General features: G+C 43.5%; 1 long non-coding RNA gene across 1 annotated transcript in view; it reads right to left on the bottom strand.

The window, feature by feature from the left end:
- Positions 1-690: 690 nt before the first annotated feature.
- Positions 691-23,510, bottom strand: part of LOC139751746 (uncharacterized) — a 58,810-nt gene continuing 35,990 nt past the window's right edge. Inside the window, exon 3 of the long non-coding RNA XR_011713414.1 lies at positions 691-750. This is a non-coding gene — a long non-coding RNA (uncharacterized lncRNA). The remainder of the gene's footprint in view (positions 751-23,510) is intronic.

Here is a 23,510-nt window from a genome sequence, read left to right as displayed (position 1 = left end):
CCTTGAGCACGACGGTACGATCCTTGAGCACGACGATACGATCCTTGAGCACGGCGGAACGATCCTTCAGCACAACGGTACGATCCTTGAGCACGATGGTGTACGATCCTTGAGCACGATGGTACGACCCTTGAGCACGACGGTACAACCCTTGAGCACGATGGTACGATCCTTGAGCACGACGGTGCGATCCTTGAGCACGATGGTGTACGATCCTTGAGCACGATGGTACGACCCTTGAGCACGACGGTACGATCCTTGAGCACGACGGAACGATCGTTGAGCACGAACGTACGATCCTAAAGCACGACGGTACGATCCTTAAGCACGACGGAACGATCCTTAAGCACGACCGTTCGATCCTAAAGCACGACGGTACGATCCTTGAGCCTGATAATGCTTTGACTCCACCCAAGGGTCGTACAGACCTACTCTGAAAGGTCGTACCGCCACGCTCGAGTTACTAGTAATGCCATACGAATAAAACAGTTTCCCATGAAACTTCTCAATACGAATAGAAAAAAAAATTTATGCAAATAGGACTAGTTTGTCGTTTGCAGCTTCATTTAACAGGCAGCGTTATCAAGCGATTGCAAAGTTTTCATCTAAGAAGTTTTAGAAATACATCCATATTTTGGATTTACATAACATTATTCTCTTAACAGTTAACAGCACGAAAAACGTATTTCACTTACCTGTTAGTGATTTATCTCCGTATATCCTACGCTCCGGTGGGACATGGTAGAGTTGCTGAAAAAGAAAATGTACGCGCTTTAGCATCACAGAAAACGAAATTTTAGTGGCTCCCGTACGATAGGGAACTCTTTTGTTTGAGTCTTCATTTTCATTCATGCAGTTTTGTGTGTGTAATTACCAATTTCCACATAGAGCTCATAGGGTCTTATCTTTTGATAAAGTGTCTGTGTGTGTGTGTGTGTGTGTGTGTGATTATCATTAGTGAGTTACGGAGAGAGGGTCTAGCAATCTCTATTCATGTACCGAATTTACTCCTATATTACACACACACATATCCAAGACCAACCCAAGCATCCACTGTGTGTGTGTGTGTGTGTGTGTGTGTGTGTGTGTGTGTGTGTGTGTGTGTGTGTGTGTGTGCGTGCAGGTTGTAGTGGTGATGGTAGTGTTGGCGGCGGCAATGTGAGGGAGGGGGGAGACACTTGGTGTGTGTGTCTTATTGACGGGGGGTCGCGGAGGACGTGATCATAAGTGAGCAGCTGGAGGTTGTTGTTGGGGGGGGTGTAAAGTTATGAAAGAGAGAGAGAGAGAGAGAGAGAGAGAGAGAGAGAGAGAGAGAGAGAGAGAGAGAGAGAGAGAGAGAGAGAGAGAGAGAGCCACTTCAATGCTCCCCATGACAACGCCTACAGCCACCACGTCAACCATCACTACTAAATTCCCTTGAACAAAACAACCTCACCTGAACAAGCCAACCCACTGCTCACACACGTCCTATAACCGGAACCCGTGAACATCTTCCCCATCCCGGGTATGATCACCCCTTACAACCTAAACCCGACCCCTACAAGCACAACCCACCCACACACCACGACCTTCTACCTCCTACCATCACCACAACGACCTTCTACCCCCTACCATCACTACCACGACCTTCTACCCCCTACCATCACCACAACGACCTCCTACCCCTTACCATCACCACTGCGACCTTCTACCCCCGACTATCACCACCACGACCTTCTACCCCCTACCATCACCACAACGACCTTCTACCCCCTACCATCACCAATTCGACGTTCTACCCCCACCACCAAAACCACTACAACCTTCTACCCCCTACCATCACCACCACGACCTTCTACCCCCCACCATCACCACCACGACCTTCTACCCCCTACCATCACCACCACGACCTTCTACCCCCTACCATCACCAATTCGACGTTCTAACCCCACCACCAAAACCACTACAACCTTCTACCCCCTACCATCACCCCTACAACCTTCAACCCCCGCCAAACCACCACGATCTTCTACCCCCTACCATCACCCCTACAACCTTCAACCCCCACCAAACCACCACGACCTTGAATTCCTCCCCCACCACCACTACCTCGCCCAGCAACCATCGTGACTACCACAGTTACCACCACCATCACCGCGACCTTCATCCCCAACCCCCACCACACGACCTTCACCATCACCACCACCAGAACCCGGCTGTATTCGGCAGCAGGTGGCCAAGCGGCGGGCCAAGCATGACTGTCAAGGCCGCCAGGACCGGCCAAGACCTGGGTATATATATATATAGTGGCGGCCAGACACTTGGCCATATGCTCTCATGGTACCACCCCGCTCACTGCCTTATACGGCCCTCCTGCTGGTGGGGGTAGTGTGGGAGGTAGTGTGTGGGGGGGTTGTGGGTGGTGGAGGTGGTGGTAGTGTGGGAGGAAGTGTGTGGGGTTAGTGGTTGGCGTGGTGACGGTGTGGATGGTAGCATGGGAGACAGTGTGGGTGGTGGTAGTGGTGTTGTGGGGATAGTGTGGGAAAGTGGTAGTGGTGGCTGGAGATTATGTGGGTGGCAGCGGTGGTTGTGGTTGTGGTAAACGGCGGCGGAGTAAGGGGGGGTTGTGCTGGTCCTGGTGGTAGCGGTGGTGGTTGTGGCAGCAGTGGCAGAAGAGAGGAGGCGAGGGGATGCTTACAACAGTGGTGGATGTGGTGCTAAGGATGATGTACGGGCGGGAGAGGAGAAATGATGGTGTAGGGTATGATAAAAAGTGGCAGTGGCAGCGTTACTGGTAGTGGTTAGTGGCAGTGGCAGCGTTACTGGTAGTGGTTAGTGGCAGTGGTAGCGTTACTGGTAGTGGTTAGTGGCAGTGGTAGCGTTACTGGTAGTGGTTAGTGGCAGTGGTAGCGTTACTGGTAGTGGTTAGTGGCAGTGGTAGCGTTACTGGTAGTGGTCAGTGGTAGTGTAGCGTTACTGGTAGTGGGAGCGTTGCTGGTAGTGGACAGTGGCAGTGGTAGCGTTACTGGTAGTGGTCAGTGGCAGTGGCAGCGTTACTGGCAGTGGTTAGTGGCAGTGGTAGCGTTACTGGTAGTAGTTAGTGGCAGTGGTAGCGTTACTGGTAGTGGTCAGTGGTAGTGTAGCGTTACTGGTAGTGGGAGCGTTGCTGGTAGTGGATAATGGCAGTGGTAGCGTAACTGGTACTGGCTAGTGGTAGTGTAGCGTCTCTCTGTACTCCACAGTACATTCACCTCGCCTTGCCTGGGTAAATGCCCACTGGGAAGATATATCTATATGAATAACCGTCAGAGGCATTCCTGTACAAGCGAGCGTGGCAATCGATGCCAAAAACGACATACACGAACACAGTAGTAGGAGTGGTAGATGCGCGCGCACCGGTGCACGCTGGGGCAACCACGATTTAGCATGCGTATAGGAAGCATTTCATTTATACATTGTATCTATGATTATCCTAGGACCTCTCTATATGAGAGAGTCCTGGTGTTACCCAGGAGCTCTTTTACCTGAGGTTGCGCTACGCTCAGTAGCAGGGACGGGATGCGCTCCTTTGAAGCAAGGAGTTCCCTGACGAGAGACTATTTTCGTCGACTGACAATGATACAGCCTCGCTTACAGTGACCCTTCAGTGGCTGAGTACCTCGAGTAGGACTCCAGTAACATCCTCCCATCAATATATATTTCTTTCTTTCAAACTATTCGCCATTTCCCGCGTTAGCGAGGTAGCGTTAAGAAAAGAGAACTGGGCCATTGAGGGAATATCCTCACCTGGCCCCTTTCTCTGTTCCTTCTTTTGGAAAATTAAAAAAAAATAATGAGAGGGGAGGATTTCCAGCCCCCCGCTCCCTCCCCTTTTAGTCGCCTTCTACGACACGTAGGGAATACGTGGGAAGTATTCTTTCTCCCCTATCCCCAGGGATAATCAATATATATATATATATATATATATATATATATATATATATATATATATATATATATATATATATGCGTGTGTGGGCATTTATGTATATACATGTGTGTGAGGGTGGGTTGGGTCATTCGTGTTTCCTTGCGCTACCTCGCAAACGTGGTAGACAGCGAATAAGTATAATAAGTAAATAAATATATATATATATATATATATATATATATATATATATATATATATATATATATATATATATATATATATATACATATATATCGGGTATTGGTACATTATACTATGACGTAAACGTCATAGTATCCTAGCATTCACAGCTACGACGCATGATAATGACAGTGATGTAATTCCATCAATCGAGAGATATCCATCGCAGTGACGCCATTCACACAACTACTTCAACCACAGAATCTCCCAAACCACACAAGTACCCTTCCCGCACAAACTACCCCACTAACACAACTACCTCACGCACTGAAGTACCCCACCCACACAACTACCCCACCCACATAACTACTCCACCCACACAACTACCCCATCCACACAACTACTCCACCCACACAACTACCTCACCCACACAACTACCTCACCCACACAACTACCCTACCCACATAACTACTCCACCCACACAACTATCCCACCCACACAACTACCCCATCCACACAACTACCTCACCCACACAACTACCCCATCCACACAACTACCTCACCCATACAACTACCTCACCCACACAACTACCCCACCCACACAACTACCCCATCCACATAACTACTCCACCCACACAACTACCCCATCCACACAACTACCCCACCCACACAACTACCCCACCCACACAACTACCCCACCCACACTACTATCCCACCCACACAACTACCTCACCCACACAACTACCCCACCCACACAACTACCCCATCCACATCACACCACACATGACAGATGCTACGGCGCCACTTTTGGCCTTCCTTCCCTGCCTCACTCCCTCCATTCCTCTTTCCGCCCGGCCGTGACCGGCAGCTGGTCACTGCCCCAGATGAGTCACACGCCGATGCCAACCCTCCCTAACCAACCAGGCCAACAAACATGGGGATTACCCTCAGGCAGGAATAATCCCATGGGCAATCCCAGCGACAGCTCCCCCATAATCCAAGATCTCTTTCCTTCTCGGATCTTCTTTTTTTTTTTTTGCAATCGGACATTTCTGTTTTCTTGAGAGGGTTTAATAAGCCTCTTGCACCTCGGAGCCATGTGTATACATACTATCAAAACCCCAGAACCCTTTGAGAGAAACATCCCAAAGGATCTTTGTAGCTCGAAAAGGCTGCTCTACACTCAAGTAGCAGTGACAGGATGGACTCATTTCTTGAAAGTGGAATTTCTTTGAGAAGACTACTACTACTACACGCTCTACCGTCAACTGACGAACGATACAATGCCTGGCCAAAAGTGACTTTCCACTCGCTGTGTAACCTCGAGGCTCCTGCAACATGGAGGCTGGCACTTCCAAAGCGGACGCAAGAAGACAGCGGACTTCTCTTGAACGAGACTGTACGTCTCTCCGTCCACTGACGATAATATACAGCCTCTCGGGGTGTAACCAATTACAGGTGGAGTCCGGTAACACACATATATATATATACTTGTGTGTGTGTGTGTGTGTGTGTGTGTGTGTGTGTGTGTGTGTGTGTGCAGAGTTAATCTAATCGTATGTAGCCATGAACAAACACAAAACCTAAATACAAACAAACAAAACTACGGAAAAACATATACCTGATAAAAAAAAAAAACCCACGCGCATACCTTAAACCTGGAATATACATGCAACAAAATATAATTCTACACTCGAACACGGACTTGAACCAAAATACACAAAGACACAAAGTTAAACACCACCATACAGAGCTAAACGCAAACACACACCAAAAGAACTGTCTCTCCCAATAACAAGTAAAGAGCCAATCACAGAGATGGTACACTAAGGTTGTAAAACCTCCCTCCCCTACAGTACAAATTAGTAATCACATGCAGGGTCTCTTGTGATGTAGTGGTTAGCTTTACTGGCGATGAGTTATCGCGGGCCAGTAGGAGGTTCGAATCCTGGGTGCGACAATCGGCCCCAAAAACCAACCCAGCAGCCCACTCTCTCTCGTCGGGGCTGGTCAGTAAATTGGTATCATGTTTAAGCTGCAGTATTTGTGTGTATGTGTGTGTGTGTGTGTGTGTGTGTGTGTGTGTGTGTGTGTGTGTGTGTGTGTGTGTGCGTGTGTGTGTGTGTGTGTGTGTGTGTGTGTGTGTGTGTACTCATTAAATACAAGGTTATGAGACGGTGGAACTCGACTGTAAAACTCTCTTCCCGTAACATATACACACACACACGATTGCTTAGAGAGCACCTATGCTCAACACCGGAGCTATACAAATAAGCACCCAATCCCTATTCGAGACCCTGTACCCACATGTTAACTGCTAATGTCTATTTGAAGATCTTCTGTCAGTTTGCGACTATTCGTGGGGCATAGTCAACCATGGATGCTATTCACAGACCACCGTAGCCTAACCCCTGACTGTTAGCTGCACACGTCACCGAGTATAATCAGTTGACGGAGCAAAAGAGAGGCCGCATTGTCAGCTCACGAAACTATTAGCGAGGCATTCTTCAGAGAACTGTTTAACCGGTGCACGGCCAGTTCTATGGAATTATCGAAATATGATTAATACGTCCACGGAACTAAGAACGGAATGTGGGATTATGAGCGGGGAATAGCTAATTAATCGAGCTAATGGCGAAGGCCATTCTGTTCGAGAGATGCTTACAGACGTATGCTGAGTTGAAGCGGAATACATTAGCGAAAACATGCTTACTTCACGAGGTACATCGGGTCGGAGTTAGGTTATGCTTGTATAAGTATGTGAAGTACAATCGATAGTCACAAACAACAAAAAGTCCCCGTCCATATGTAATACTTCTACACATCTCTCCTAGAAAACCGATGACATGTTGCATAATTCGCTGAAAACGTCCACGTTAAGATGAACAGTCTCTATTTTACCGACATCGGTAAAATTACCTACCACTAAAATTCTTCACCGATAGCAACCAAGATCTGCGTTACCCAGATCCCGAGCTGCAAACCAAACATAAAAAAAAAAATATATTGAAGTAGCAGCATCCAAATTTGTCCCTAATCCGCATGTAGCGCCAAGGTCATCATCATGCTGCTTCCTTCACAATAAACAAGTGGAAAGCACGCTTTGCGAAGGCAAAGGTCGGGGAACCTGGGCCCAGCGACAGCGAGGTTAAAAATATAGAGAGGAAAGGACTGCAGGCAGGCGAGCTGGCACCGGTCCTCACACACCCCTCAACTCCCAGAACGCATCTGCCCCTCCCAGAGCGACAAGTGGCCTCCCCATAATCTTTTTAAGGTCAATATCTACACCATGTTTAGGAACTTGGAGGAAAAACCTAAAATAAAAAAGAGGGAACAAAAACAGAATGGGCGGAGAAGACGTTGAGAGAATCTGTGAGTGAGAACGTTTATGAACTGGTTGAGGATGAAGAGGAAAATGATCAGGGTAGGAGTAAAGAATACTAAAAAGATGAAGTCGACAAACTGAAAGGAAAATGTGAGAGTGAATAGTGGAGTAAGACGAAACCTTGAAACTGGATGAGAGAGAGAGAGAGAGAGAGAGAGAGAGAGAGAGAGAGAGAGAGAGAGAGAGAGAGAGAGAGAGAGAGAGAGAGAGAGAGAGAATCAACACGAAAATGGGTGTGATGGTGGATGAGACGAATGGCAGCGGCACACTCAGTGATACCAACACCGAACTCAACAACCGAGTGATGACGTGTTAGACAGACGTATTGCTGCCAAGGGGCCGATCTGTTGCCAGTGTCATAATGGAACATACGATGTGCTCTCATATCCACTGAAAATTGAGAATTAATAGAAATGCTTTTCTTTGACTACCCTGGTCACGTGACCTTCAACCACATTGTTACAGAAATGATTTTATCCATACATACAAAATGCAAATAAAGCATTTCTTTTTTCTATGCTAGTTGAGATGGCACGGGCAGTCAGGCCCTAATCAAAGGCTATCCCAATAACTATATATATATATATATATATATATATATATATATATATATATATATATATATATATATATATATATATACATTCCTATGAGTTTTTTCATACTATTCGCCTTTTCCCACATTAGCGAGGTAGCGTTCAGAACAAAGGACTGAGCCTTTGAGGGAATATCCTCACTTGGCCCCCTTATGTGTTCCTTCTTTTAGAAAACTAAAAAAGAGAGGGAAGGATTTCCAGCCCTCCCGCTCCCTAAACAGCTAGGTTGACTGTGGAACGTCTACAGCAACCAGAATTCGAACCTACGCGCTTCGACCCTGGGCGGCCCGTGAATGCGTCACGGTCGGGAACGCTAACCGTTACACCACGGGAGTCCATGAATTAGTGAATGTTGCTACGGTCGATACGAAAGTACTGGCGGTGCCACTGTGGTGGAGGGTATCACTGAGGTGCGCTGGATGATTTAAGTAGTGAACTAAGGTGAATCCATCAAACCTTCCTCCTCTGTTAGCAGAGCATGAAGCGAGCAGATTTGAGTATAGCTAGTACAATACCCGGTGATCCTACCCACCACACACACACACACACACGTCTCTCTCAACGCCTTCTCGTCTCTGTCTCTAAATTCATCGAGTCTCACCTCGGAGACATTTCATAACCAGCTGCATGATCATGACACATGAGACACACATGCAGCGTGTGTAAAAGTGATTTTCATGTGCGTGTGTGGATGCGTGCATTGGTTGCACACTCGCGCGAGCCTGTGCTCATAAGTGCATAAAAGCGTGTGAATAGTATTTTACGTGCGTGCGTGCGTGTAATGTTTGTATCCTCCAAAGGCAGAAATCAGCCATATCTTTTATGCAACGGACTCGGTTCCGGCTGGATTTGTGTAACTATCTCATTTACCGAAATGCATCTCCCAACCCTTCCTCGTCACCTGGCTTAGTACTAAGGATACCGACTCTTAAGAACTATGAAATATTTTCCGACAATATTATCCTTGGTATATTGCGTTGTTTGTTTGTTTGTTTGTTTTTCTAAAGAAGACTAATCCACTGAATCTCTAGTAGCACACACTCCTGCTTCAGCAAAATTGATAATATTCCGTAGACAAGAATTATTTGCAATACTGTCTTTTCAATTACTATAAACAATTCCAACCTTCAAACCATTTTTTTTCACTTCCAAGCGAATTACAAAAGTCTGTCTGTCTGTCTGTCTAAGTAACAGCTGTAGAGAAATTTTTACATCAACACTGCATTTGGATCGTTTTACCTATGACGTGTGAGTGTAAACAAACTACCAACTACGAGGTAGTTACACCACCACCACCAGTAGCTTCGTGTCGACCGTGGCAACACTCCCTAAATGAATACTTTTCACAATAGTTCACAACTATTATTCCACCTGCTACCACTACACCACACGGAGCTACGCCGTAACCTAAATAAATAACAACACCGATGTGACAATTACTACCAATTCTAACGGGGAAAATACCAGCAGGGTACTGTCTACGACATCTCTCAGATCAGCACTGAAGGCGAGAATGAAAACCTGATAGGTTGGCTGGCCATTCTGCCAGGGAAAATAATAACGTACTGACATTGAAAATCGTTTTCAGGGTAATTATGCGCTCATTCAGCACGACGGGAAACTATCATAACTTTGTGACGCGGCATGACTATAAACATCTATTGTTACAATATTAAGCAATCTCACGACATGTCAACCGTAGTAGTTCTAATGGGCCATTTAAAGTTACATAATCCTTAAACAAACATATCACAGGAGTTCAATAGGAGCTGAATTGAATCGTAGTACAGGTATGAATGCAATATGTAGAATATCTATACACGGCGGAGGTAATAGAGACAACAAAGAAACGCTGAACACTGAACCACACCTACATACAGTAATCATCATAACAAGTCAATGATGTATGGTAAGAGCCTTGCAAGACATGGCATTTAGAAAATGTAAATGAGCGACGTACACAGACTGGCCATTGTTTAGCCAAATGTTTACTCCTCAATTACATTTCATCGTGTGTAATACTAATAAGCCCAGAGTTGCTTTAGGTTATCATCAGGGTAGGGGCTGTGTCGCTGGCAACACAGTGACAGAGACTTATAAATAGGAAGGTGATAAAACTGTCTAAGCCAGAAATCTAGACCTCTCTAGCTGTGTGACTAATAAGGCTAATATTGTATATGCCTGCCTGCGACGCACTGATAGAAGGCATTGGGTACACTTCCCCAGAGAAAGTTATGCTAAGTATAAATATTTGTGTAATTTGGCACACGTTTCAGAAAAGCAGGCTTTGGATGACGAACACACTATCAATAAGGCAACAGGAAAAATATACAGCATTGCACATCACAGGGACCTAAACCCTCTTATCTAAGTACTTCGATCATGTATTCCATACACCAAAAAAGTAGGATATGAACCTCCAGAGCATATCAGTATGACCAGTGAGCACAACTGTTCTACCCTTTGGCCTGCTCTGTAACCAAGTCAAAGAAGAAACAGTTGTCGAATCATACATACACAGTCCCTGCTGGTCTAAATTTCAAACTTAAAATATTGAAATCACCAAATAATTAATCGACGATTATATGGAATTATATAGATCTTGATGTTGTGAACTCGATACTGAAATCTTACCGTCTCAAAAGACTAGAATCACGACAGAATGTAGCACAGCATCAAGTTACATTAGTTTGTCCTAAAAAAAAAATTTATCCTATTCATAGAAAATGAGTTACTCCTGTGACTACCATTTTGTGCAGACGTACGATGGTAAGGTTATTGAATCTATTTGAGATCAGGAATGCATGTTCAGTACTGAATAAAATCTAATTACAATATCAAAAAGATTACCAAGAATATACATTCAATGCTGAGTAAAATCGAAATATAATTTCTATAACATTACGAATCTAGTTCAAACCGCTTTCAGCTGTCATATTAAAAAGTAGTTAAGTCATGATTCGCTGTTAATAATAGTAAATCCTTTACCACAGAAAATATCACTGAATCTTCTATTTCTAAACACAAAAAGAATTGTAACATTAATATTAGTGAAGGTCTATACAAACTGGATAGCTCCTTCGTCGGCAAAATTTGTAAACAGTTCCCTCTCCTGTCTACGTAATAAAACTTTCATGACAGGCATGATGCCAGACCCGAACACCACCATCAGGTAACGCTTGTTTACCAATGGCGTCTTAGCTACGTCTCATTCTTGTATCTCCCCTGACGATGTGATCATTACACGAAGGTGCATTTGGGAACTTATCGTGTTCCCCTCGTGTGTATATATTTTTTTTTTTTTTTTTTTTTTTTTATACTTTGTCGCTGTCTCCCGCGTTTGCGAGGTAGCGCAAGGAAACAGACGAAAGAAATGGCCCAACCCCCCCCATACACATGTACATACACACGTCCACACACGCAAATATACATACCTACACAGCTTTCCATGGTTTACCCCAGACGCTTCACATGCCTTGATTCACTCCACTGACAGCACGTCAACCCCTGTATACCACATCACTCCAATTCACTCTATTCCTTGCCCTCCTTTCACCCTCCTGCATGTTCAGGCCCCGATCATACAAAATCTTTTTCACTCCATCTTTCCACCTCCAATTTGGTCTCCCTCTTCTCCTCGTTCCCTCCACCTCCGACACATTACCCTCTTGGTCAATTTTCCCCTCACTCTTCTCCCCATGTCCCCCAAAACCTTTCAAAACACCTCTTCTGCTCTCTCAACCACGTCTTTTTTTTCCCCCACACATCTTCTTACCCTTACTTTACTTACTCGATAAACCACCTCACACCACATTGTCCTCAAACATCTCTTTTCCAGCAATCCTCCCCTCGCACAACTCTATCCTAGCCCACGCCTCGCAACCACAACATTGTTGGAACCACTATTCCCTTTCAAACATCCCTTTTTTTGCTTTCCGAATAATTTTCTCGACTTCCACACATTTTTCAAGGCTCCCAAAATTTTCGCCCCCTCCCCCACCCTATGCCCCTTTCCCGCTTCCATTTTTTCCATCCGTGACAGCCCATCCCAAAATATCTAAAACCTTCACTTCCCCAGTTTTCCCCCATTAAAAACCACCTCCCAATGACTTGACGACAACCACTACTAACTTGCGCGTATTGACTATTAAACATCTATTTTCATTATTAAGCACTTCACGACATGTCAACTAGTATTAAGGTTTAAAGTTACATATCCTTAACAAACATATCACAGGAGTTCAAAGAGCAATTGAACTGTAACGGTTAATCCAATATGAATATCTATACACGGCTGTTTAAGGACAACAAAAAACGCTGAACACTGAACCCCACCTACATAACAGTAATCACATACAGGTCAAGATGTATGTAAGCCTTGCAAGACATGGCATTAAAAATAAATAGCGACGTACACAGACACATGGATTTACCCTGATAAAAATTTTCACTCTTCAATACATTTCATCGTGTTAAACTAATAATCCCAAGTTGCATTTATCAACTAGGGTATGTTCGTGGCAACACAGTACAGAGACTTAAAATCAGTGTAAAAACTGTCTAAGCCAAATCTAGACCTCTCTAGCTGTGTGACTAATCAGCATATTATCATTGCTACCGCGACGCTCTCAGAAGGCATTGGTACACTTCCCAGAGAAACGTTTAGCTAATACAAATATTTGTGTAATTTCGGCACACTTTCAAAAAACGTTGAATACACTTCAATAAGCAACAGTAAAATATGCATTGCACTCCAGGACTAAACCCTCTTATCTAAGACTCTCATTTCCATAAGCAAAAAATAGAACTGAACCCCAGACAATCAGTATGACTTTTGAGCACAAATGTTACTAAACCTTGCCAACCTGTAACCAAGTCAAAGAACATTTGTCCGAATCATACATACCATCTCTTTTCGTCTAATTTCTAAACTTAAAATATTGAAATCACCAATAATTCGACATTAATAGGAATATATAGACTTGATGTGAACTCACTAACTCTAAAATCTCAATAGACTTTAAATCACCGAAAACTGATCACCGTCTCATTTAGTTGTCCAAAAAAAAAAATTTATCCCTTTCTAAAACGATTACTCCTGTGACTACCATTTTGTGCAGACGTACGATTGTAAGGTTCTTGAATCTATTTGAAGATCACGAAGCATGTTCAGTACTGAATAAAATTTCTATTATTATCAAAAAGTTGACCAAGATTTACATTCAATGTGATAAAAACGAAAATAATTTCTATAACATTACGAATCTATTCAAACGCTTTCACGTCATATTAAAAAGGTTAAGTCATGATTCCTGTTAAAATATGTAAATCCTTTACCCGAAAATCACTGAATCTTCTATTTCTAAACACAAAAGATTGTAATAATATTACGTCAAGGTCTATACAAACTGGATCTCCTTGCGCAATTTGTAAACAGTTCCCTCTCCTGTCTACTAATAAAACTTTCTGACAGGCATGAGCCATACCCATGTTCTCCACCCAGTTTACCCTTTGTTTACCAATAGCCTCTGTAGCCACGTCTCATTCTTGATCCCCCTGAACTTGATGTACCACTTCACACCGAAGGTCATTAAATTATCGTTTTCCCCTACGTATATCTTAATATATAAATCCAATATATATATATATATATATATATATATATATATATATATCTTTCATACTATTCGCCATTTCCCGCGATAGCGAGGTAGCGTTAAGAACAGAGGACTGGGCCTTTGAGGGAATACCCTCACCTGGCCTCCTTCTCTGTTCCATCTTTTGAAAAAAAAAAAAAAAAAACGAGAGGGGAGGATTTCCAGCCCCCCGCTCCCGCCCCCTTTAGTCGGCTTCTACGACAAGCGGGGAATACGTGGGAAGTATATATATATTATATATATATATATATATATATATATATATATATATATATATATATATATATTCTTGACAAAGAATGCAAAACTGTAGAATTTACAGTAATAGTAAAGGAAAATAAATGGCCATCATGAAGATAACGTACCTAAGGTTTCCCATAAAGATGTTAAACTCATATAAACATCACGACGTAAACACTACAACCTGTCAGATAGACTCGGTGAGACATTAACTTCTTGAGCACGGTGAACACACCCGTGCGACCCTTGAGCACGACGGTACGATGCTTTGGTACAATGGCCTGGCCTCTGCGACGATTTTTGGCCTTAGCGCGTAAGGTCAAAAATGCCAGAGCCAACGGCGTACCTAACGGTCGCTCGTTAGGCATCCATTCGTGACAACAGTCGGCAATCAGCGCCGGGCCTGATTACCCTTATGACGAATGATTCTTCCTGGATCTCCTGTTTTAAATGCGTCCTCCAGTCATACGTGTGGAATGATAATGTTTACATTCGCCTGTAATAACAGGATTCGATCGTGCTTGCCTGTGTGTCAGCTCAGCTATGTTACTGTCAAGCCTGAGCGTAAACTTAGCTGTGGGACTGCTCGCCTGAGCGTCACCTTAGCAGTGTGGCTGCTTGCCTGTGTGTCAGCTTAGCTGTGTGGCTCCTTGCTTGTGTCTTAGCTTAGCTGTGTGGTTGTTTGCCTGTGCACCAGCTTAGCTGTGTGGTTGCTTGCCTGTGCGCCAGCGCAGCTGTGTGGATACTTGGCAACGTATGCGCCTTCTTGGTTGACTGGATGGCTGCCTGGCCTTTGCTACCGTCGTGTTGTGTGGCTGATATGTGGTTGTCGGGTTCAGGGTGTCTGCTGTGCCACGAGATTGCCTGCTTGCGTGACTTTAACCCTCGCCGATGCGCGATGATTGGCTGGTTGGCTGTGTGACTGGGTTCGTTGGCTGTATGATTTTCTGGTTGACAATATGGGTGATTCCTGGTCTGTATGGTTGTCTAGGCAACGGTATGGCTCTCTGGTTGTGTAGTTAATTGGCTGAGTGGATGATTGGTTTAGCGTGTGTGTGCCTCTTGTTTGTGTATCTACCTGCGCAACAGCGAGGTTACGTTGAGGCTTGTGTGATTTTCTATGTGGATGCTACGTTGATTGTCCGCTTACCATTATGTAAGACTGTATGGTGGAACTGATTGTGTGACTATCTGGCTATATGGTTGTGTAGTTAATGGGCTATGTACACACTGGTATGACAAAGACTCCCTCAGTGTGTTCCTGTCTGGCTGAATCACAGGGTGGTTGTGCGATATTATCTACCTAGCTTTATGGTTGCTTAGTGGTCTGCCTGACTGTATGGCTGCTTGGGTTTGTTTTCAACCGGATGTGTGACTCACTGGCTGTGAGGCTTAATGGTTATGGCTGATTACTTACGTAAGCGAGTTACTGGCCGTGTGGCTGGCTCACTGAGTGCGTGGCTGCCGGCGTCACATGTGATGATCATATCTGGCATGCCAACCCGGCCCCCCGCGTGCCCTGGCTTCGAAGTCGCTTACCTACCACTACCACCTCCAACGAAGGTCTCCCGGACTAAATTAAGACGTCGTCAGACACTTTGGCCATACTCTCAGCATCACCCCTTGCATAAGTAACTTACGCCACGGGGGAAAACGAAATATAACAACTGATTTCCGCCACGGTTTTAAGATTAGCACGAACATTTCTGAACCACCCGAAACCTCGCTAAAAATACCCCTCTCTTAGGTTCGACTCCACACTGGCCTGGGACTTCGAGCGGTAAGTAACTCCGGGCGTGTCAAGACGATGTTTTTACAGGATGGGGGGGTAAAAGTGACTGACGAGTCCCATGCTTGCCCGGCGAGGAGCTGCCGCGATAGCTTTAAAGAAGGAACATTTTACTTCCGCCTCCGGGACACTTCAAGAGCCGTAACAGACCATCCTGACCAAGATGTTTACCAAATAAGCAAAATGGCCGCCCTTGGGACATATATCATTCACCATACACAAATCATCTTAAAGGACAGAGCACATTAAAAAAAATAATCACCCATATTTTCATGAAATAAAAATATAAACTACTAATGTTGCATGTAATGGTTCTCATGTGAGGAGATGCAAAGTTGTAAATAAAGTTCTTTCTTAATCTAAAAGAAGTCCTTTTAGTGACAAACTAATATATCCCAAAAAATAGACTTTTTAGCTGTATCAGAAGACAATATATTACTGAGACTTGTGGGTGTAGCCTCGTCATAGACAAAGATTTTGCGTCTGTAAATAAAAGTTTTACTGTGGGTGAAAAACATCATTTCAATTTCATGTAAACTAATACTCGACATTTCTGAGTTCATGCTAAAAATCTTACTTCCAAATCTATGAAGTAATAACGGGCGAAAAAAAAAAAAAATAAACAAATGAGAAGAGAGAGATAAAAAGTTGGGTTATCTTCATTTGAGTTCATGCTGGTTTTCTCATGTTTTATGGCTCATGACCACAGCGATAACACTGATATGAACCTTAGAGGCAGTGGCATTCTGTCTCTCATCAGTGACGCTCAACTAAACAAAGGAACATAAGGTAAAGATCTTTGGCAAATCAACAGCCGCAACTCTACAAACAAAACCTCATCTTATGCAAAAAGAGAAGCATTCAAAAGTTATCAGTTCAGGAATATATATATATATATATATATATATATATATATATATATATATATATATATATATATATATATATATCCCTGGGGATAGGGGATTAAGAATACTTCCCACGTATTCCCTGCGTGTCGTAGAAGGCGACCAAAAGGGGAGGGAGCGGGGGGCTGGAAATCCTCCCCTCTCGTTTTTTTTTTTTTTAATTTTCCAAAAGAAGGAACAGAGGGGGCCAGGTGAGGATATTCCAAAAAAGGCCCAGTCCTCTGTTCTTAACGCTACCTCGCCAACGCGGGAAATGGCAAATAGTTTAAAAGAAAAGAAAAAAAAAAAAAAAAAAAAAAAATGTATATATATATATATATATATATATATATATATCAAACTTGTACACGAATAATTATTCATGAAAATCATTGGAAGAGTCACTTACATCCTTGAATCTTGATTTACAATACCACGTAATTATCTAAAAAAAAATAGTTAAAAGGAAAAATAAGGATACATTATTAGAACCGCACTGTGGACCGAAATATTGTTAAAAGACTAGGATTGATAACTACGCAGCTATTTTGAATTATCACAAATAACATCTCCAGTAGAACTATTTTCATATGTAAAAATATGACTGAATAAAATACGAAACAGAATACTATGTCAGCACTTCAAGAAGAGTCGAGAACTTTTATTTCTGTCCTCGCAACGTTAATGTCTCCATGAGTAATGGGGTGAAATCATTTCGCCAAAACAAACGTCCACTTGCATAATGAGAATGTATGTGGTCTTAGCTAACACTTGAAGGTTCTACAATTTTTTCTGTTTGTTATATCTTGTTAAAGACGGACTTAATAACCCTGGCAAGTTGAAAGGCTTAACTGAAGCTCAACTAACCCTTTAACCAACCACCACATCACATATCACGTGAGGGCGACAAGATTTAGCAAAATATAATATAATACATAATTCATCTTACGAATATGCGATGCTGCAATTCATTGCTCCAATTCTGTTGTCTTCAATTATAGACCACCGCAATGAATAAACTGAACACACTAGAAAGACATTTGTTTCCCTTGTATTAAGAATATTCTTATTCAATTTCCTCCGTCAAAAAAGAAATATCAGGTTATTACATATAAGAGATTCATTATCTATTTCTAAATTCTGAGGCAAAGGCTATGGAAATGTGGCTCAACATCAATAAAGAACAAATCCTGCATTAATCTGTTTCCTCGTTACCTGCAAACACGCTCGTCCAAAATGGTCAGAAATACTGCGGTAATCAAATTTTAGCCCCTTTTCTTTCAAATAGATCATGTTCGTAATTCACGATCGAAATTTTCTTAATCGCTATATTCGTCCTTATTTTTTGACTGATGCTTGTAAAACGCAAAGAACAAAATCCACTTCATATACTTTTTTTTTTTAAGATCATGGAATTACAAATACTGTTCACTAATTACTAAAAATTTTCATCTTTTCTCCTTTGATACAAAAAAAAAATCGTCGACAAATGCTAACTCATATTTCAAATTCCTCCCTTATTCCCATTTCCTCTGCTGGTATACTGCATAACTTTAATCTGCAAATGAATATTCATGTGCCCCTAAAACGCTCTCTACAACCACAGCTCCCCTAACCTAATCCATTATGAAGAAATTAAGATCCATTTAGAATATTTTTCTTATGCCCATATTTTATCTTGCCTCGTGTCTTAAAACATGAAATTACCGTGTCACTTTTTGTTTACCATAGGGAAATAATCAGCCAGGTATGGTCTCCCGTGAGTTAATGGCAGGAAGTCAGAGAGCAACATACGAGAAAAAAAAAAAAATCTTTCATAAAAAGTTCCGACATCATCAAGACGGAAATATATATATACATCGGCCACGGTGCCAGACGGATGACTCGTCTCCTACCCGGTTACGTCTGCAGTACGACAGTTCAGACGCCGGCGGCGTCCCTTCCTTTCCCTTTCGTTCGTCGGTGGGATAAACCAGACAACATTAAACCCCTTGAAATCCCAGGTTAAACTTAGCCTTTTCACCTTGCCGATGGTGGTGACTCAGAGCGTGTGTTTGGTCGTAGTGATGATGGTGATGGCTGTAGGGAGGGAGATGGCGAGGGGTCGCTGGGAGAGGAAAGCGATAACGGTTACGGCTGGGAGTGGTGGTGATGGCTACCGAGAGTGTGGTAATGGCGGCGATGGCTAAGAAGGGTGATAACGATACCTCTCTAGTAGAAAATGGTGATGGCTAGGATAAAGCTTATTGCTATAGTGACAGTGGTGGCTATCTGTACGTGGGATCTGATGAACAGAGAGCATGGTTATCGCCCACATTAGTCAATCACTCCTGAAGTTCTTTTAAGGTTGGTTTGCTCGCTGTGCGTACATTACACTATGCATTTGACTTCAATATATACGTTAGTCATAACTACACCACGGAAGGCCCCTCACACCACAGTAGGCCTAACTGTTACAGCACACCTGTGTCAACCTAAACCAGAGTAGGCTTCACTATGCTTTACTATATCGCAGTAAAGCCGACGCTATCCTACACTTCAGTGGACCTTATTATCCTATGCTACACCACAGGTGACTTGCCTCTCTATGCTTACTATGGGGGGCCTGCAGCACACATCGCTAAACAAGAGAAAGCCTACCTGTCACAAACTAGTTCGAAATGGCTAACATCTACATTTACCTTCCTACGCCTAACTTCACTAGGCCTGGCCTCCTTGTGCTACATAACGATAGGCCAATCATGCCTAAGCGCATCTGGTGCTGTTGTCCTACGGCCTTCTTTCCATCCTCCTATTAATTGAATAACATGACGGACGCGTGTACCTGACGTACACATCAGAACGCACGTGGAACGTCAAAATCTCGCGTAGAACGCACAAGGGACGTCGACTCTCGCGTAGAACTTCAAGACTCACGTGGAACGTCAGCATTCTCACGAAACGTCACAACAGGCTTGGATGTACTGCAGCGATGTTTCTCCGGCCTTTGTTGTGACAGCACCTTCATCGCCTCCACCAACCGCCTCCATCTTTATTTACGCCGTGAAGGTGGTCGTGGGGGGCAGGGTCCTAACATATTTTAGAAAGAGGCACGCTCTCTCTCTCTCTCTCTCTCTCTCTCTCTCTCTCTCTCTCTCTCTCTCTCTCTCTCTCTCTCTCTCTCTCTATCTATCTATCTATCTATCTATCTATCTATATATATATATATATATATATATATATATATGTATATATATATATATATATATATATATATATATATATATATATATATATATATATATATATATATATATATGCCGCATTAGTGAGGTAACGTTAAAAACAGAGGACTGAGCCTCAGAGGGAATATCCTCACTAGGCCCCCTTCTCTGTTCCTTGTTTTAGAAAATTACAAACCGGAAGGGGAGGATTTCCAGCCCCCCGCTCGTCTCCCCTTTTAGTCGCCTTCTACGACACGCAAGGAATATATATATATATATATATATATATATATATATATATATATATATATATATATATATATACATGTTTTCCAATAGGCTGCCAACACTGTCCCACGCTCAGACATTCCCCCACACCATGCCAACACTTCCCTTACGTCCTCTCAACACTTCCTCACGCCCTGCCAACATTTCCCCTTGCACCCTGCAAGCACTTTCGCACAAACTAATGACTCTTCCTCCGCGTCCTCCACAAGCTTTCCAACGTCCTTCTACCAACACCCACTCCTCGTCAACGCTTATTTACCCCCTGCCAACGCTTCCCCCACAACCTGTCAACATTTCCCCCATTGCCCTACCGTTACCATTTCCCCTACGCACTGCCAACATTTCCCCAAGCCTTGCCAGCACTTCCCTGATCCCTGCCAACACTTCCCCGCACCTTGCCAATTCACACGCGAATAGGGCATGGCGGTTGACAGAAGTCGGGGGCGTAGGGTGAGCAGATGGAAGGGTGGAGAGGGTCTGAGAGCCACATTAGACGGCGGTCGGTACGGACAGGCGGAACGGACAGGCAGTAGCAACCGTCGTGACAAATTCCGTTAACGTGACGCAACGTACTTGCCTGTCCGTCTGCGACCGAAGCCCCTCGTAATACTCAAGCAACCATTACCAAATCACTGGACAATGTAATTCTTTCTAAGCGACACAATTCTAGTGTCTGGTTTTTTTTTTAAGAATATTAAACTCAAACTCAAATTCTTCCTATTCCTCAGCTAATACTTTCATCGTTCCTTCAGTCCACATAGATTAAGAGATCCAAAACAATATCCTCATAAGAACAATCCTCCATTATTGCATTTGTATCGCCAGCAATGTAATTCATGGGCGCAATGTAATTCCTCTACCTTCGATACATGACAATACATCATTACTCTCATTTCTTTTTTCTTCAAATCATTGTCAGTGTATATCATAATCTGATCAGATCTGTCATTTTAACTGTAAATCTAAATTCATATATACTGTACAATTATTTTGTTAAGGTTACGTAATATCGTAGATTCTTTAGTACAATTTTATACCTACTTCTCCAAGTTGAAGTTCTTGCTAATCACATGAACTAAATCAATTAGGATGCATTAATTCATCACATTATACACAACGCACACATCAACCTAACAGCCCACTAGCTAACAGTCACGTATGGGCCTCCCTGTGCCGGTAATGTCACTCCGGGCATACACACACACACACACACACACACACACAACACACACACACACACCCGACCTGCGCTGATAATGGCAGACCCGAAAAATGGGTCACTTTTTCCACACTTACCTTGATCCTTGGGATGAATGTTCATGTTCTAACTAACAAGTTGATGATATCATCTTTAAAGTATGATTTCCGTTCAGTTCCATTTCTCCTCTGTGCTTCGCTCTCGCAGTATTTATTCAATACGGTTTGAGTCAGTCAGTCTCCTCAGTCACACTGCCCTACTGCCAATGTTTACTGCTTTTGAGGAGCACAACGGACACCTTTTTTTTTTTGTTCGTTATCGTGATTCATCGTTATGTATTCCATACGTTGCTACCGTATGTTTACTGTGTATAAACGACTACTAGTGGTGGAACTTTATAAAGCTACGTGTCAAATTGACAAAAATAGTTATCCCCTAATATCCCGTTTTTCTCCGTGATGTCACTATACCCCGTTTTCTACGAGTTCCTCCCCCACCCGTCCCAGGCTTTCTTAATGTTCTCAGCGTGGTGTCATCGCCGGTAATTTGGGATAGGACTACCCATGGGCCGAGAGACGCCATTCAAAATTTGGTGAACAGTGGAGGCAGTGCCTCTGGGGCTGAAAAATAGTGATTTTAATGGTCTGGGACGAATGGCGTCAGATAAGACTGGGTCGGTGAGTTGGGGAAAAGGAAAGATGTAGGAAGTGAGCGAAAAAAAATGATCAACAGGTAAGAATGGGGATAATGCATGGACTAAGGCACAGATCAGAGTTGTAAAAGGCAGTGTAAGAGGAAGATGAGAGACGTGTGTGGAAAGAATAAGGACTGAGGAGAGTGAAGTAATTATTGACGACTGAAATGGACGCCAAGAATGCGGAGGTACGAAAATGCGTTTTCTTCAATGTTTCTTATCTGTTTAATTGGGACATTTATGAAGATCATATGACTGTGAATCACTGTACATCTCTGCTCATAATGATAAGACCAGTCATACTAAAGGATATAAGGCTACAACGCTTCAGAGCTGCATCGTCTTTCTACACGTCAAGCAAATCATATCTATTACATAAATGGAAGGAAAGCGCAGGACCTAAGATCGTTCGCGGAAGACGGGGGGTTTTCATAAAGATATGTTTACGGATTGAGACGCCGAAGCCAAGGATGGGACACGTGCCTGGACCTCTGCATAAGCTACCCAACTCACCCGGAGGATCAAGCGAAATAAATCTACGTGAATTGGAAATTCATTTCAGAGGATATTTACCAGATTGGTACCCCTGCAGCCCGCTGACCCAAGCCCTTGCATGCTGTCATCGTACACAGTCCGGCCAACACCATGGTATCTCCCTCACACCCGTATAAAGCCCATTGTCCCCAACACTCAACCCCCTCCAACACAATTCTCACAGCCCATCAGCACTCCATCACCTATCCTCTCTCTCTCTCTCTCTCTCTCTCTCTCTCTCTCTCTCTCTCTCTCTCTCTCTCTCTCTCTCTCGTATCTCCCCCAGTCCTCCTCTTAAGTCTCTCCCTCCGACCACCACACTTCCCCTGCTCCCTCATAAGCCTCAGATACAAGACCTCGACCATTTTACAAGGTTGTGGCACTCAGCCTTCACTGTTACGGCCGAGCACACAAGGTGTGACGAGATATTTTAGTTGTACTTATGTGTCGTGTTCTTGTGAGTGTTTTCTGCCTGCGGTAGTGGGAGGAGGCGAAAGAGACCCGGAGGAGTGACGGCCAGAACCTCCAAAATACGAGAGAACATGCTTTCTGAATTTACGAGAACATACAAGTAAAATCTAAACCATCAGAAGACTGACTCCCTTCACAAACATTCCTCCATCCTGGTGTCGATTTATGTAGTTCCTTAGACACTAATTCATCGCACTATATGAAACCTGACCACATAGGCAGATGATGGTGAGACTATATGGTTGAGGAAATATATGAGGCGGTGGAACGATACCCAGGTATAAGACAGAGTTCCGGAAGGAAGGTCGACTTGCTGCAAGTGTGCAGAGGTTTATACAACGGGGAGACCTAACAGTGTGTGGAAAGGTCGGCTGGACCAGCGTGGTGCTCACCACCCGGACCTAACCTTCACAAAGAATTGCCTCTGTAATAACAGAAAGTAAAGTAAGAGAAATCGACACGGATCGTGACGTACCGAGTATGAATTAAGCAAAACGGAA

This window comes from Panulirus ornatus, chromosome 12, assembly GCF_036320965.1.
Source record: "Panulirus ornatus isolate Po-2019 chromosome 12, ASM3632096v1, whole genome shotgun sequence".
In the NCBI taxonomy this organism is placed as follows: Eukaryota; Metazoa; Arthropoda; class Malacostraca; order Decapoda; family Palinuridae; genus Panulirus; species Panulirus ornatus.
The sequence above is the reverse complement of the archived record's forward strand: the minus strand, read 5'-3'. Positions and strand labels throughout refer to the sequence as shown.